General features: G+C 37.1%; 1 pseudogene; it reads right to left on the bottom strand.

Moving 5' to 3' along the window:
• Nucleotides 1-2,294: 2,294 nt before the first annotated feature.
• LOC110585098 lies at nt 2,295-3,789 on the bottom strand (annotated as a pseudogene).
• Between the last annotated feature and the right edge of the window lie 14,883 nt (nt 3,790-18,672).

The following is an 18,672-nucleotide window of genomic DNA, read 5'->3' as shown; positions in this document are numbered from 1 at the left end:
ACAACTATTTACTTCTTGCCGGACAATTCCAGCAATTTCTACCAAGTCAGCTTGATGCCTACTAAGATTGGCAGTTATAAAATCATGAGTCTAAATCTGCCATTACTTGGAAAGAAAATAAAGTCAGGGATGTGGGATTGCAAAATATAAAGGAAAACTATTTGGGAAAACTATTTTGTATAAAACAAAGCTTGAATCTTGAGTGAACAAAACAAAGCTTTAGTTATAATCATATAATGGAAAATTCTTCAGTCATTAAATGCAATGGTACAGATCTATATTTACTGACATGAGACGCTCATAACATTTTATGAAACTATATACTGTATGGCTCCATTCTTAACAATATGGCTCCATGAATAAAGAAAGTCTAAAATTTGTGATTCTATCTAAGCAGAGGACTTACAGATTATTTTCATTTTTTAAAATTTATTTATACTTCCTAGTTTTTCTACAATGATTTTATCTTTCTTACCTTATAATAATGGAAAAGTCAAAGCCTATTTGTGAAAAGTTAACTAAAGGAAAGGTTAACAAAGCCGTGGTCCTTCCTTTCCCATCCTTCAAACATAGGAAGTGTTACAGAGTAAAATTAATGTAAAGGAAAGCATCACATGGGACCAAATAACAAATTATTCCTAAGGAGAAATTGAAATTATGATACATGCTAATTAATATTCAAGAAATTATAAATAGGTGAGCAGGGAGTTAAGGGCAGCTTCTTCCCCATCTTTTCTGCAACTTATTTTTTTGGTTCTCTCCTTTTTTGCTTTAGGAACAAACAGGTGCTTAAATGAAGAGAGGTTTGAACTTGGGAGTCGAAAGGCCTTGATTATCCTACTAGTCTCTTGGGTAAGATTCACTACCTCAATAGGCTTTAGTTTCTTTAGCAAGAATGAGGATTGGGGACACCTCGGTGGCTCAGTTGGTTAAGTGTCTGCCTTCAGCTCAGGTCATTTCATGATTCCTGGGATTGAACCCCACATCGGGCTTCTTGCTCAGTGAAGAGACTGCTTCTCCCTCTGCCCACTGCTCCCCCTGCTTGTGCTCTCTCTCTCTCTGGCAAATAAATAAATAAAATCCTTAAAAAATTTTAAAAAAAGAATGAGGACAGTAACAACACCTAACTCATGATGTTATTATGAGAATTCCCTGAGAAAATGTCTATGAAAACATGGAGCATGGGGTTAGAGTTCAAAAAATTTAACTTAAACAGATTTTCTGCCCTGATTCTCACTTTGGTTTTCTGCTCCACATGAAATAGAAATAGATATGTTAAGTCATCAGGTTCTTGGACCTCATTTCCATGGACTACTTGGTCCCAATTAATATTCAAGTTGAGATCTGACAATAGCTATGCCTTTCTAATCATCCCTCTGTGCTACCCAGAGGCTCATATGGGTTTGAGTTTTGTTCAGCATACAAAACAGAACGCCTAAGTGTCTTTATAGAAGGATTCTTGGCTTGAACCTAAGCTGTGTCCACTTCAATACTCAGCCATGTCAGGACAAATCTGGCTGCCTGTTAGGATAGGCCCATGAGAATTCCATTTGCATGAATGAATGGGACCTTTCTCTCTTAGCAAAGAACAGAAATTTTCTCCAGAGTTCTCTTTGGAAATCTAAACATAATTACTTTTAGCCTTGTCTCTCCTTCCTCAGAAAGATAAAAGAACATAGTGTATACATGAAACAAGAACAGGGTACTATGAAAGAGAAAATATAAGAGAACAAAGAAGAGCCTTGAAGATTTAAACTGTGATTGTTCATCCACATTTAAAATGCAGGAGAAGAATTTAATGATTCAAAGAAATTTCTAGAAAATAGAACCAAAAAAATCAAAGAAATGGAAATAAGAGGAAAGTTAAGAAAGTTAGAGAATGAAGTCCAACATTTTAGTTCCAGAAAGAGGGACTGTCATTTTTTTCCTAATGAGCCTTTTAGTACTATTTGAATTTTTTAAATGTGCACATGTATAGTCTTGATAAAAACAGAAATGAATTTTGAAATTATTATTTATACTCATTAGAAACATTTTTTACTTCTAATTTATTCCTTAACGCCCCACGGTAACTATATTACTAAGTCAATACTGATTTTCTAAATGCCATATCTTTATTTTTCCCTCATTAAACTTTTGTTTTAATGGGTCTCAAAATTCTGTGACAGATTTTTGGTCAAGTTGTTTCCATTAAAGTACTGATTTTAAAAATTAATAACTTAAAACTGCCATACACACACAAGAACAAATGGTCCACAAAACATTCTTGTTTCCATCTGAAGGTTTTATGATGCATTATTATCATTAACGATTCTTTTACTATTAAACTTAAATGGCCAATTGACACAAACAGTTCTGAGACCATTCTTCCACTACTGATTAAGACTGAGGTGGCAGGTATTGGGGATAATATTCAATTAGCCTTCTGAGCTTTCTGGGCAGACTTGGTGACCTTGCCACTCCAGCTGCCTTCTTGTCCACTGCTTAGATGACACCCACATCGACTATCCATCTCATGTCACAAACAGCAGAACAGCCCAGAGGAGGATAGTCAGAGAAGCTCTCAACACACATAGGCTTGCCAGGAACCATATCAACAATGGCAGCATCACCAGATTTCAAGAATTTGGGGCCATCTTCCAGTTTTTTTCCAGAACAACGATCTCCTTCAGCTGAGCAAACTTGCAAGCAATGTGAACTGTGTGATAATCCAGCACAGGTGCATATCAGGCACTGGTCTGGCCTGGATGGTTCAGGATAATCACCTGAGCTGTGAAGCCAGCTGCTTCCCTTGGTGGGTAATTTTTGCTGTCACCAGCCACATTGCCATGACGAGCATCTTTGACAGATAAGTTCTTGACATTGAAGCCCACATTGTCCCCAGGAGGAGCTTCACTCAAAGCTTCATGGTGCATTTCAACAGATTTTACTTCAGTTGTAACATGGACTGGAGCAAAGGTGACCATCATGCCAGGTGTAAGAACACCAGTCTCCATTCCGCCAACAGGGACAGTACCAATACCATCAATTTTGTAGATGTCCTGGAGAGGCAGATGCAAGGGCTTGTCAGTTGAATGAGCTGGTGGCAGAATGCAATCCAGAGATTCAAGCAGTGTGGTTCCACTGGCATTCCCATCTTTATGGGTGACTTTCCATCCTTTGAACCAAGGCATGTTAGCACTTGGCTCCAGCATGTTGTCATCATTCCAACCAGAAATTGGCACAAATGCTACTGTGTTGAGGTTGTAGCCAATTTTCTTAATGTAGGTACTGACTTCCTTAATGATTTCCTTGTATCTCTTCTGGCTGTAGGGTGGCGCAGTGGAATCCATTTTGTTAACACCAACAATTAGTGGTTTTACACCCAGGGTGTAAACCAGAAGGGCATGCTCATGGGTCTGCCCATTCTAGGAGATACCTGCTTCAAATTCACCAACATCAGCAGCAACAATCAGGACAGCACAGTCAGGCTGAGATGTGTCCATAATCTTGTTTTTGATAAGTCTCTGTGTCCTGGGGCATCAATGATGGTCACATAATACTTGATGGTCTCAAATTTCCACAGGGAGATATCAATGGTGATACCACATTCATGTTCAGCTTTCAGTTGATCCAAGACCCAGGCATACTTGAAGGACCCTTTCCCATCTCAGCAGCCTCCTTCTCAAATTTTTCAATAGTTCTTTTGTCAATCCCACCACATTTGTAGATCAGATGACCAGTAGTGATAGACTTACCCAAATCTACATGTCCAATGACAACGATGATGTGAGTCTTCTCCTTTCCCATTTTGGTTTAGGTTTAGCGGTGGTTTTCATGACATCTGTGTTCTGGTGGCAAACCCACTGTGAAAAAGCCTAAATGCCAAATCTAATGGGCTATTTTCAATACTCATACTACTGAATGCAATATTCACATTCAATCACTTCCCTATCCTCTTTTAATTTCTAGGATGGCACTCTCCCCTAGCTCTCCTACTCTTAGCTCAGTATCACCATTGTTGATTTTTCTTTACATTACATTAAACTTTGATGCCCCTTAGTGTTCCATCTTATAGTTATCCTCCTCATAATCCATGCACTCTTATTGGATGACCTTACTCCCAAGTTTCAATTGCCAATCTATAAGCCAGTGACTGCCAAATCTCTAACCCAACTATCTATATCTTTACCTGATGTCCTAAAAACACCTCAAACTTAGCATTTACAAAATTGACCTCATCATTTTCCCATTCCCCCCCAACTCCAAAATCCAAATCCACTCAGTCTGCTACATTCTTCATCCAACATAATGGTCTGACCCAATTAGAAACCATGCGGTCATTCTCAACAACTCCCTCAACCTTTAAATGAGAAAGAGCTTTCACATTTAGCCTCCTCATCCATACCACCACTGCCTTATTTTAGCCCTAATGTTTCTCTTCATATGCCACTCTCTTCCCATGACAATTCATCCACTCTCTTCATTACTGCCAGTTATTTTCCTGAAAACCAAATCTGATCACATCCTGCTCCTACCTAAAACCATTCACTGGATCATTATCAGTACAGTAGTCTTTTCCTGACCTCACAGTCCTTTTCACAGTCTGATTACAACCCACACTCCAATCAATGTTACCTTAATACATACACACAACCTTTCTAGCACACACACTGGACTCCCCACTGGTCCCTGAATGCCTCAGGCTCTTTCATCACTTCATTGTGTTCACACTGCCTGTACTTCCTCCTCAACTTCTTCAACTGGAAAACTCATACTAATTTTTCAAGACTTTGCTGTAATGTGACTTTTTCTGTGAAGCCATGCAAATTAAGTTCTTCTTCCTCACTGCTCCCATAGCCCTGTGTTCTTATCTCCTGTGGCATTGCAGGTTAGGCCCTGAATCTACAGGAAAAGGACACACACACACAATTGTCTCAACATATTTGGCTAAAAGCTAAATACAGAATTTAACAGAAGTGGCTGCACAGATCAGGAGCGCATGCCCCTCACCCTTGAGCAGCTTGTTCCTTGTTCCTTGGTTCCCCATAGACTGTCCAGCTGCCACTGACCTCTTCCTTTATGTAGGGTATAGCCATATCTGAGAAAGAAGTTGAAATCTTGCTATAGCATCACCCTTTATACTTGGGCATATATTGTCATTCCAGAAGAATTTATACTGCCAAGCTATGATCTTCCTTTTCAGGAAATGTTAGCAAACAACAGGCCATTCTGGTTATTAAGCCAAACTCAGGACTAGCACAGGCATATCCTCACAAATAGGAGAAAGCTGAGGCAGGGCAAAATGTCCATGAATAATATCTTTGCCTATAGATTTACAAACACAGAAAGTCTGTCTTCCTACACCACTAAAAAGTTGCGAGCTTTGTATTATAATTTGTATATTTATGTTTCCACCTCTATCACCAGATTGTGAAATTTCTGAAATCAAAGGTCATATATTATTCACATTTGAACACTCAGTGACAAGTCCAGCATTGGGCACCTAATACAACATTCAATATACTTTGTTGAATAAGCCAATCTAATACAGCTTGCAAAATCAGGCTCTCTGTAAAATCTGTCAGGTTTCACAGTCTGTGATTTCAGACTTCTATAATTTGGCAAAGGAGGTAGAAAACGGTATTTCAAAGAAATAATCTTGAGCGTCTAAAATTATAGGATATTTGTGATATCCTTGCACAAATCTGACCTGGAATACCAGCTTTGATGTCTACTCTGTGGGGAAAATAATCATAATACTGCCTGGCCACCCGGAGTCACAATTATACCTGTGGGAAATTCAAGACCAAATGGCAAGCCAAAAAGAAAAAAAGGGTCCCTCTCCCACTGCAGATTTCAGATGAAAAGGTCTGGAGAAGGGGATTTCCAAAATGCTACAAGGAGGATGTTTGGGCCAGGTGAACTGAGCCTGCTGGTTCTACACTCTACCCCTCCCTTCACAATGTCCCAAATCTGTAGTGTCAGAAAAACTTAACAGTTTGGTGTCAAACACACCTGATTTCCAATTTGGATACTACCATTTACTAATTGTATAACCATGGGCAAACTGCCAAAACTCCATGAACTTCTGTGTCCTCATTGATAAAAAGCAGGATTATTGTGAGGACATGAGGTAAGGTATCTTAGATACTGAGCCCAATTCTCAGTTTATATTGGGCAATCCATCATTGGTAGTAAATAGGAAATAACTGAACTAGCAGAACTTACCGTATGGGATGGGAAACTTCAGACCAGGGTAACAAATTTAGCAACAACACTGTGACCCTGGGCTAGTCACATAACCATTCAAGGATAGAGCTTCCTCAATTGTATTTTCAGGGAACAGGACTTGACTATTGAGATTTTTTTTCTAACCATCACTAAGTTTCAAGATTCCATATACCTAATTTTATTTTCAAGCCCCCATTTCATGAATAACATTATCTTTAACAATGAAACAACTGAGGCCAGAATGATTAAATGACCTCTCCAAGGTCAAGGTCAAATAGTTAATAAATTACAAATTACTGCATGCAAGATTCCATGCATAATTGTTAGATCTCACTTAATCTTCTCATAACAGGCATTGTGGCTGTTTGGGTAAGGGGAAGAGGTTTTTTTGAAGCGTAACTACCTTCCTAAAATGACAGTTATTTTTTTTTTAAAGATTTTATTTATTTATTTGACAGAGAAAGACACAGTGAGAGAGAGAACACAAGCAGGGGGAGTGGGAGAGGGAGAGGCAGGCTTCCCGCTGAGCAGGAAGCCCGATGCGGGGCTCGATCCCAGGACCCTGGGACCATGACCTGAGCCGAAGGCAGACACTTAACCATCTGAGCCACCCAGGCGCCCCAATGACAGGTATTTTTAATTAATAGAGTGGGGGACATCAACTTAAGGTAGACGCTTTATCCTGCCAAGACTCACTCAGGAGGCTCTTCGTAGCCTACAAACATAATTTTAAATGTAAACACCACGGTCCTCAAAAAGTTAAACAGAGTTACTATATGACCCAGCAATTCCATTTGTAGGTATATACATAAAAGAAATGAAAACAGGGGTGCCTGGGTGGCTCAGATGGTTAAGCATCTGCCTTCACATCAGGTCACAGTCTCTAGGTCCTGGGATGGAGTCCCACGTCGGGCTCCCTGCTCAGTGGGGAATCTGCTTCTCCCTTTCCCTCTGCCGCTCCCCCTGCTTGTGTTCTCTCTCTCTCTCAAATGAATAAATAAAAAATCTTTAAAAAAAAAAAAGAAATGAAAACAGGGACTCAAAAGATGCTTGTATGTACGTTCATAGCATCACTAGTCAAAATAGCCAAATAGTAGAAACAACTCAAAAGTTTACCAAAAGATAAATGAATAAATTGTGGTATATCCATACAATAGAGTATTATTTTGCCACAAAAGGAAATTAAATACTGATACATGCTAAAATATAGATGAACCTCAAAAATATTATGCTAAGTAAGACAATCCAGACACAAAAGGTCACATACTATATGATTTCGTTTATATGAAATATTCAGAATAGGCAAATTCATATAAACAGAAAACAGACTGGTGGTTGCTAGGGACCTGGGGCAGTATATGTGGGGAATGGAAAGTGCTCAATGAACACACAGTTTTATTTGGGGGTGATGAAAATGTTTTAGCACTAGATAGAGGTGGTAGTTCTACAAAACTGTGAATGTATTAAATGCCACCTGATTTGATGATTTTTAAAGGGTTTTATGTTATATGAATTTCACCTTATTAAGACAAAATAGTACAGGCCTACTGAGATGAGGAGAATGTAAACCTAGACAGGAGGATAAAAGAAAACTGCCATTAGGAATCTGAAGTCCTTATAAAGACCTCAACCCAAACTTCAACTCTGAAGTTTAATGTTAGTGCTGAAAGCGACTACCGTGGCTCTAACTGTGGTTAGCTAGCAGGAAAGAACCCCAAGGACTAAAGCAAAAACTGCCTTTAAAAGGGGTGGGGGGATCCCAGGGCCACTGCCCCAGCTCAGCAGGACCTTAGTTGCTATTGGTGAAGACTGGGCTTCAATGTGGCTGATGCCCAATGTCCCTGCATCCAACACCTGGGCACTAGGGGAAAAGTGGATGTGTGCCCACTCAACCACAAATTCATTCATTCTATAATTACATACTGAACAGCTCATAAGTACCAGACATCATTCTATAATTTGGGTATGACAGAGATGATCCTTATTTTCATGGCACTATTTAAATAATACAGAATAAGATACATGAAAGACAAGAATAGAAAGAGGGTAAATTCAGACAAGATCACAACTAGAAGAAAAGATGGCAAAGTAATACAGAGGTGTGTAGACTGGAGGAGAGATGCAGCAAAAGATAAGGTGGGCAAGGAAGCATTTTTGAAGAGGTGATATTTTAGATGAGTGAGACCTAGATCTTCAGAGTGAGGGCTGGGTGGGGGAGTCATACCACAGCACAGCAAAAATTAGCTTCACCAATACGTATACTTTAGGTCACAAACTAACTGCTTACAAAGCTAACTTCTATATTCTGCATACAGTGGACACTTAACAAATATTGTTAAAGATCACAATGCGAGGGAAAGGCTAAATGACAACCAAGAAGCTTATTGTGGGGATGAGGGGTTGTTTTCAATTTTGTCTGTAGGAAGCAAATCCTTTTCTACTGCTCAGAAATAATTTCTGACAAGACTCAGAATTAAACAAAAGTATTATACTTGTATTGATCAAATAGTTGGAAGCAAAAATTCAGCCATTTTTAAACTTCTATGGTAAGCAGAAGCACAATAGGGAGAAATGAACCCTGAACTGGGAATTATGAGACCTCTGTTCTGTTCCCAAATTTGTCCTAACATTCTCTGCAAACTTAGGAAAGTCACTTCAACTATTTGCATTTCAAAGTCCTCTATACAAGGGGAAATTTGGACTGTATAATCTCTGAGGTCTTTTTCTAATATGTGGTTATATGGGGCCAGAGGAGAGTAGGAATCAGAGGCAAAGATACAGTGCATTGATCAGATATGGGGACTCATCGAAGAGGGTGATTTTTCTGGGGCATATATTGCTTTCCCCATCTTTACATCTATCCTGGTGCTTTTCAGATTTAGCTCCTTTTCTTTTTTCTTTCTTTTTTTTTAATTATGTTATGTTAGTCATCATACAATACTTCATTAGTTTTTGATGTAGTGTTCCATGATTCATTATTTGCATATAACAGCCAGTGCTCATTGCAACACATGCCCTCCTTAATACCCATCACCGGGCTAACCCATCCCCCCACCCCCTCCCCTCTGAAACCCTCAGATTGTTTCCCAGAGTCCAGAGTCTCTCATGGTTTGTCTCCCCCTCTGATTTCCACCCCTCTTCAGTTTTCTCTTCCTTCCCCTAATGTCCTCCATGTACTCCTTATGTTCCACATATAAGTGAAACCATATAATTGTCTTTCTCTGCCTGACTTATTTCATTTAGCATAATCCCTCCATTTTCATCCATGTCGGTGCAAATGGTGGTATTCATCCTTTCTGATGGCTGAGTAATATTCCATTGTATATATGGACCACATCTTCTTTATCCATTTGTCTGTTGAAGGGCATCTTGGCTCCTTCCAGTTTGGTTATTGTGGACACTGCTATGAACATTGGGGTGCAGGTGCCCCTTCTTTTCACTACATCTGTGTCTTTAGGGGAAATACCAGTAGTGTAATTACTGGGTCATAGGTCAGCTCCTTTACTGACATCTTTCCCTCCCTCCCTTTACTTACCAGAATATTTATGACTCCTATGTGATAAATAAAATAGGATTTGAATATACCAATAGCCAGAGGAAAAAACTACATCAATTTCTTTTTTTTCTCTCTCTCTCTCTGAAAAATAAAAATCCCACTTATGAGCAAATTAGCTTTACCTCTCTGCATTTGGGAAGATAGAATAAATGGATTTTTCTTTAAAATGGCATTAAGACAATCCAATTCTACTCTTAAAAAATGATACAAGCATGCATTTGCCCATTCAACTTGATATTAGAAGGAAGAATTTTCCTATATATTGGGGAGTAGGAGAAGATGAGTTTAGTTTGATATAAATAATGTTTGAAATAGTGTTGTTCTCCTTCCTATAAATACAGACTATAAATTTTATTAATCAGACTTCATTTCCTCCCTTTGTGAATGTAAGATTTTAATTGTTCTAATCCCTTCTCTATTGATTTCTTGCTACAATTTTACACAGCAGCAGGTCATCTCTTCCCTTTTCCAGAAATACATTAGCACAGTGCCACAGTCCTAAATAATATATTTTTTAATTGAGTGAGGAAAAAAAGAGGAAATCAACTTTGAAGTTCAGGGACCTAAAAATAGTCTTCCTTGAAAGGGTACACATTTACTCATTGGAAGCTAATGTTAATTAGCTTTGCCTTCACAACTAAGAAACAAAATCTCAAGATTCCATTTTTAAGAATCCTTATCTACAAAGAATCAATGTATTGACTTAAGAACACAATGTATCTATACCTAAAATCAAAAAAATTAGAACTAGGAGAAATTTGTACTGCTTGGCCACTGGAAGTCAATGTCTAATATACACTTACATAACTATAAAGGACAATTTTCTATAATATGGTACCTATGAAAAATGCATTGGCTGAGATTCAAAGAACCTTAATTTAAGTCCCCGTTCAGTTGGTAACTGCGGGATTCTGAATACATTATTTAATTCCTTTGGGTCTCATTTTTCTCATTTGTAAACAGTTGTGAAATAGTTGAGGATCCTCTCAGTAAAACCATTTTATGATCCTATAAATCTTTAAATATCTCTTAATAAAAAATATATACTTTGCATGTGTTTCATTAAAAATGTGGAGACAGTATAAAACTGTGCTGTACAACACATTAGCCACACCAGCCACATATGGCTTATTTTAATTTTAAAAAATTGAAATAAATTCTGTGCCTCAGGTACACTAGCCACATTTCAAATGTTCAAAAACCTGTATGTGGCCAGTGGTTGTTATAATGGACAGTAAAGATTAAAGAATACTTTCATCATCACAGAAAGTCCTATTGGACAGTGCTAGTATGAAGGGATAGAAAAGCACTGGGTTCTATTATCTTTAAGGAGCCCTAAAAGAAATGTTTCCTTAGTCATAATAAACTTATGTTTGTTAAGGCCTTTGGTTGTAAGAAGCAGAAGCTCATGTGAGCTAACTCTAGCAACAGAAGTTTAAGAATAAATGGATATGCCCACCCAAACAAAGGTACAAATATAGCCACTTCCTTTGTCAAGAAGGACTAAAACTGGCAAGTGGAAGACTGTTAAATTTGAAAGAAGCCAAAAGTATTTGTGGCTGGTAAAACTGATAATATAAGGAAAGTAGGAAACAACAAAAAAGTTAAATTGAAAAGGTGTGTTTGAACCCATTATCATAAAAATACTTTTTTCAGACCTAAGCAACTCAATAAAAGTAGCATCATTTTTATCTCCTTCAGTCTCATGTGTACTCAGACTTTGATCTAGTATTCTTCCCTGCTATGTCACCAGCACTTAACAGGGTAATTGATTCCATGTCTTACAGAAGAGCAAATTTACAATGGGTTTAGAAATCCATTGTTTCCAAAAAGTAAGGATTGCTTCCAAGAATTCCAGAGGACAAAAGAGCCAGTTTAAAGGGCTCTCACTGACCAAGTTGTATCTGTTTGAGCAAATTAATGATAAATTGAAACAAGCTGAATGTATGAAAGGCCATGAGCCTCTAAGGATACTCAGAATAGAAAAATTAATGTAAAGAGTACCAAAATGTAGTGATAAAATCTAGAGTGAATACAATAGATAGTTGAACTTCCATTGATTTTAACAAGTAGGAAAGAAATAATACATATAGATATTTATTCTTCTGGTAAGCATGTCTGTCTATAAATCATACATATGTGCCAGCTTCTCTCCATGTCAGCAGGAAAGAGTGAACTAACATATGTGAGCCAGAGAGCATTAGAAAAAGTAATATCCAGGGGCACCTGGGTGGCTCAGTCGTTGAGCGTCTGCCTTCAGCTCAGGTCGTGATCCCAGAGTCCTGGGATCGAGTCCCGTTATCAGACTCCCTGCTCGGCGGGAAGCCTGCTTCTCCCTCTCCCACTTCCCCTGCTTGTGTTCCCTCTCTCGCTATCTCTCTCTCTCTGTCAAATAAATAAATAAAATCTTTAAAAAAAAAAAAAAGAAAGAAAAAGTAATATCCATGCACAAATAGGAAGGACATATCCACATGGCTCACTATGCTGACCAAGTAGAATGAAAGTCCTGAAGTTGATGACAACAGTATATGTTCCAAGATGATCAATTAGCCCAGTGTTCTAAAGAAGCAAGAAAATGACATATAATCACATCTTTACCTCCCAGGGAATGAAACTTGTAATTACAGAAAGTACACTAATTATAATAAATTGTAATAAGAAATACATATTTTATATCAAACACTCATGGCAATATGGTGAGTTACAAAATTCATGCTATATAAAATTAAGAAGAGATTACTTGTCAAAGAAAGGAATCAAAGTTTTACTTCTTCCTTGCTGATTTGGATGCCTTTTACTTCTTTTTGTTGTCTGATGGCTATAGCTAGGATTTCCAGTACTATGTTAAATAACAGCAGTGAGAGTGGACATCCCTGTCTTGTTCCTGACCACAGAGGAAAAGCTCTCAGTTGTTCCCCATTGCAGATGATACTTGCTATGTATTTTTCATATATGGCCTTTATTATGTTGAGGCATGTTCCCTCTAAACCTACTTTGTTGAGGGTTTTTATCATGAATAGATGTTGTACTTTGTCAAATGCTTTTTCTGTATTTACTGAAATGATCATATGGTTCTTATCCTTTCTTTTATTAATGTGGTCGATCAGGTTGATGATTTGTGAATATTGAACCACCCTTGTAAACCAGGAATAAATCCCACTTGATTGGGGTGAATGATTTTAATGCATTATTGGATTTGGTTTGCTAGCATTTTATTGAGAATTTTTGCACCCATGTTCATCAGGGATATTGGCCAGTGATTCTCTTTTTTAGTGGAGTCTTTATCTGGTGTTGGTATGATTCATATAATGAATGTGGAAGTTTTCCTTCCTTTTTTATTTTTTGGAATAGTTGGAAAAGAGTAGGTATTAACACTTCTTTAAATGTTTGGTAGAATTTGCCTGCCTGTGACACCATCTGGCCCTGGACTTTTGTTTGTTGGGAGTTTTTTGATTAGTGATTCAATTTCTTTGCTGGTTATCAGTCTGTTCAAGTTTTCTACTTCTTCCTGCTTCAGTTTTGGTAGTTTATATGCTTCTAGGAATTTATCCATTTCTTCCAGGTTGTCCAATTTGTTGGCATATAGTTTTTCCATAATATTCTCTTGTAATTGTTTGTATTTCTGTGGTGTAAGGCATCCAAATCAATAAGGAAGAAGTAAAACTTTCACTATTTGCAGATGACATGATAGGCTATACTGAAAACCCAAAGGACTCCACCAAAAAAACTGCAAGAATGGATACAAGAATTCGGTAGAATTGCGGGATACAAAATCAACATAGAGAAATCTGTTGCATTTCTTTTTTTTTTTTTTAAAGATTTTATTTATTTATTTGAGAGAGCAAGAATGAGAGAGAGTACATGAGAGGGGGGAGGGTCAGAGAGAGAAGCAGGCTCCTCGCCGAGCAGGGAGCCCGATGCGGGACTCGATCCCGGGACTCCAGGATCATGACCTGAGCCGAAGGCAGTCGCTTAACCAACTGAGCCACCCAGGCGCCCATGTTGCATTTCTATATACCAATAATGAAGCAATAGAAAGAGAAATTAAGGAATCAATCCCATTTGCAATTGCACCCAAAACAGTAAGATATCCAGGGATAAAACTAACTAAAGAGGTTAAAGATCCATACTCTGAAAACTACAAAACACTGGGTGCCTGGGTGGCTCAGTTGGTTAAGGTATTGCCTTTGGCTCAGGTCATGATCCCGGAGTCCCTGGATCGAGTCCCACATCTGGCTCCCTGCTCAGCAGGAAGTCTGCTTCTCCCTATGACCCTCTCTCCTCTCATGCTCTCTCTCACTCTCTCTCTCTTAAATAAATAAAATCTTTAATAAAAAAAAACTACAGAACACTGATGAAAGAAAAAGAAACTGAAGATGACACAAAGAAATGGAAAGATATTCCATGTTTATGGATTGGAAGAACAAATATTGTTAAAATGTCTATACTACCCAAAGCAATCTACACATTTACTGCAATCCCTATCAAAATACCAAGAGCATTTTTCACAGAGCTAGAACAAACAATCCTAAAATTTGTTTGGAACCGCAAAAGACCCTGAATAGTCACAGCAACCTTTAAAAAGAAAAGCAAAGTTGGAGGCATCACAATTCCAGACATCAAGTTATATTACAAAGCTGTAGTGATCAAAACAGTGTGGTACTGGCACAAAAATAGACACACATATCAACAGAACAGAATAGAAAACCCATAAACCCACAACTATATGGTCAACTAATCTTCAACAAAGGAGGAAAGAATATCCAATGGGGAAAAAACAGTCTCCTCAACAAATGGTGTTGGGAAAACTCGAAAGCAACATGCAAAAGAATGAAAACTGGATCACTTTCTAACACCAAATACAAAAATAAATTCAAAATGGATGAACGACCTAAATGTGAGACCTGAAACCATAAAAATCCTAGAAGAGAGCACAGGCAGTAATTTCTCTACATCAGCAGTGTAAATATTTTTCTAGATATGTCTCCTGAGGCAAGGGAAACCAAAGCAAAAATAAACTATTGGGACTACATCAAAATAAAAAGCTTCTGCACAGCAAAGGAAACAATCAACAAAACTAAAAGGCTATCTATGAAATGGGAGAAAATATTTGCAAATGATGTATCTGATAAAGGGTTACTATCCAAAATATATAAAGAATTTATTATAAAACTCAACACCCAAAAAATGAATAATCCAATTTAAAAATAGGCAGAAGACATAAGTAAATATTTTGCCAAAAAAGACATACAGATGGCCAACAGACACATGAAAAGAAAGTCAACATCACTTATCATCAGGGAAATACAAATCAAAGCTACAATGAGATATCACCTCACACCTGTCAGAACGGTTAAAATTAAAAACACAGGAAACAAAAGGTGTTGGCAAGGATGCAGAGAAAGGAGAACCCCCTTTCTAGTTTGTAGGAATACAAACTAGTGCAGCCACTATGGAAAAAGTACAGAGGTTCCTCAAAAAGTTAAAAATAGAACTACCCTTTAATCCAGCAATTGCACGGCTAGGTATTTACCCAAAGAATACAAAAATACTAATTCAAAGGGATACATGCGCCCTGATGCTTATAGCAGCATTATCTACAACAGCGAAATTATGGAAACAGCCCAAGTGTTCATTGACTGATAAATGGATAAAGAAGATGTGGTATATATATACAGTGGAATATTACTCAGCCATAAGAAATAATGAAGTCTTGCAATTTGCAATGACATGGATGGAGCTAGAGAGTATTATGCTAAGTGAAATAAGTCATCAGAGAAAAAAAATACCATATGATTTCACTCATCTCTGGAATTTAAGAAACAAAACAAATGAGAAGGGAGGGGAAGAGAGTGAGAGGTAAACCAGGAAACAGATTCTTAACTATAGAGAACAAACCAATGGTTACCAGAGAGGAGGTGTGTGTGGGGATGGGTTAAATAGGTGATGGGATTTAAAGAGTACACTTGTTGCAATGAGCATCGGGTGTTGTATAGAAGTGTCAAATCACTATATTGTACACCTGAACTAATATTACACTGTATGCTAAGTGAAATTTAAATTAAAAAAAGAATTAAAAAATGAATCAAGTCTCAAAAAATCAAAATCTGTAGGAAAAACAAAGATAACATTCAATTCATTTAAAACACAAACCTGCACGCCAGCTTGTCTGATATTTTTTAAAAAATGTATCTGATTGAACATCTGAAACCCTAAGAAATTGTAATTGTTGAAAACAGTAAAAAAGAGATGAAGCCAAAAAATAAAAACAAAATTAATTAGAAGGTACTAGTATTTTTTGTAACTATCCTTGGTAAAGGGGCATCAAGAAGATCTGTAATCATTATGTTATGTATGTTTCCATCTGCTGTTTCAGGAATTTGAAGAATCAACCATAGTAAATTTATAACTGTACTTTAAGTTGTTTGAAGGGCTTTAATCAAAATTTGTAATCAATATTTAAATTCATTCAACAAAAATAATTTCCTATATAAGAGAATAATAACTGCATTCAATAAAATATAAAGAATAATGACAGTTCCTTCCCATGTTCAAAAACTCCTTGACATTTTAAACAGTATGTATTCTATCTTGCCTAATCTCTATGCATGTGTATCTGTTTCATTCCTTCTAACTGGCTTTCTATGCCCTTCAGTAAATACGGCAGAGACAAGATGGCTGCCCAAAACTCCCATGTTCCTATGCTATAGTTCCAGATACACAGAGAAACTCATTCTCTTACTAATCATCTTGAGCCATCTTACCTCAAAATCCTTTAACTGAGGATTTCTGATCTCTGACTTCTTAAATTCTGGGGTTCATATCTGACTCTGACCAAACTTCTCACCCCTATTGCAAACTCTAAGAAGTGTCAATAAATTTCCAAGGGCCTGCTATGTGCCTAAAAGGGCAACTTAGTTTAAATAAGAACAAATAAGGCAGCAAATGTCTCAATAATTGAACCACCAAAGGCTATATCATAAAGACAGAAATCCCAAATGCCTTTGTCTAACTAATTCACATAATTAAATTAATGGTTTAATAAAATCTAGCAACAGAAAACAATGATTAAATATAAATAAAAAGCATAAATGACAGATTCTGACTTCATTGATGCTATTTTTCCCATTTTCACAAAAATAATAAGAGTTATAAACCATTATGGAGTTCCACTTTTATGCTTTTAGACTACATGACAGTTTTATATTCAAATTTACTTCCTCTGCAAATTTCTTAAACTAATTAAACTTCCTAAAGGTAACTGAGGTAAAAGCAGAAAACTATTTTTTTCTTATTGTTTATTCCTTAATTGCACATGTAATGAGACAAAACCAAAACAGTGCACCTTGAAATGTGTTTTTTAATGAAGCCTTTCCATGGCTATAGTACTAAAGCTTTTGTTGTTATTACTGGGTATTGCTTTGTGGCTAATATTCTACAACCACAGAAACTTCCGTGATCAAAATAGACCTGATGTTCATTAGTAGTATCTTTTGCAAATTAAACGTGAGTTAGGACAAACAGGCTTCTAGATGATATATTAGAAAATGTTCATTTTAGGGCGCCTGGGTGGCTCAGTTGGTTAAGCGACTGCCTTCAGCTCAGGTCATGATCCTGGAGTCCGGGGATCGAGTCCCACATCGGGCTCCCTGCTCAGCAGGGAGTCTGCTTCTCCCTCTGACCCTCCTCCCTCTCATGCTCTCTGCCACTCATTCTCTCTCTCACAAATAAATAAAATCTTAAAAAATAATAATAATAAAAAATAAAAAAGAAAGAAAATGTTCATTTAAGGGGTGCCTGGATAGCTCAGTCAGTTAAACGACCAACTCTTGATTTCAGCTCAGGTCAGGATCTTAGGGTTGTGAGATGGAGCCCCATGTCAGGCTCTGCACTAGGCACGGAGCCTGCTTAATCTCTCTCTCTCTCTCCCCCTTCTTCCTCCACCCCTCCCCCACCTAAAAAAAGAGCAAATGTTCATTTTATATAGTAATCACCTCACTAAATTATATAAGTTAATAGGCACTTGAACAATTTTACTTTCAAAGCAAACTACTTATTCAATACAATATATATTTTGCATTTTCAAAAAGGTATGTGATAACTAATCTTTATTATGAAAATAAAAATTTCCATTTAATTCTTTTTTGAAGGCCTTTGTTAGCATTATAGCCACATAGCACTCATTCAAATGGCCTCTGATAGGCCTACATTTGCCATAGTTGGAGATGGCATGTGAAAGTAAGAGAAAAGGTCAATTACAGTATAGTGCTGAAACTGACTTTATATGGGCTGGAGAGTGCCAACTGTTACATTGTTAGGAATTCTGTAAGCTACTTGTTAAATAACAACCATTAGTAAAAGTTAAAGTATGTAAATATTCAATAAAGGAAGAATAGAAGGGAACTTCCTCAACCTAAAAAGGGCATCTGTAAAAATACAACTAACACCATACCTAATGATGAAAGACTGAAGCTTTCCGCCTAAGATCAAGAGCAACACAAGGATGTTTACTCTAGCCACTTCTATTCTATTGTACAATTGCTCTCGTTCTACTCAGAAGGTATGATCACAGTGTAGGAAGATGGCTGCCTAGATGGTTCTAACCAGGGAAATAAGGCAAGAAAAAGAAATAAAAGGACACAAATTGGAAAGGAAGCAAAACTATCTCCATTTGCAGATGACAATAGATGGTATAGAATAAATCCTACAGAATACACACATGTGCATGTGCACACACACACTATTTAGAATTAATAAATAAGTTCTGCAAGATTACAGGATACAACTTATATATAAAACTCAATTGGATTTTGATATACTAATCAACGAACAATCCTAAAATTAAGAAAAATTTCCATTTATAACACCATCAAAAAGAATAAAATACTTATTTTTTTAAATTT

Source organism: Neomonachus schauinslandi, chromosome 1 (assembly GCF_002201575.2).
Source record: "Neomonachus schauinslandi chromosome 1, ASM220157v2, whole genome shotgun sequence".
Lineage (NCBI taxonomy): Eukaryota > Metazoa > Chordata > Mammalia > Carnivora > Phocidae > Neomonachus > Neomonachus schauinslandi.
The sequence above is the reverse complement of the archived record's forward strand: the minus strand, read 5'-3'. Positions and strand labels throughout refer to the sequence as shown.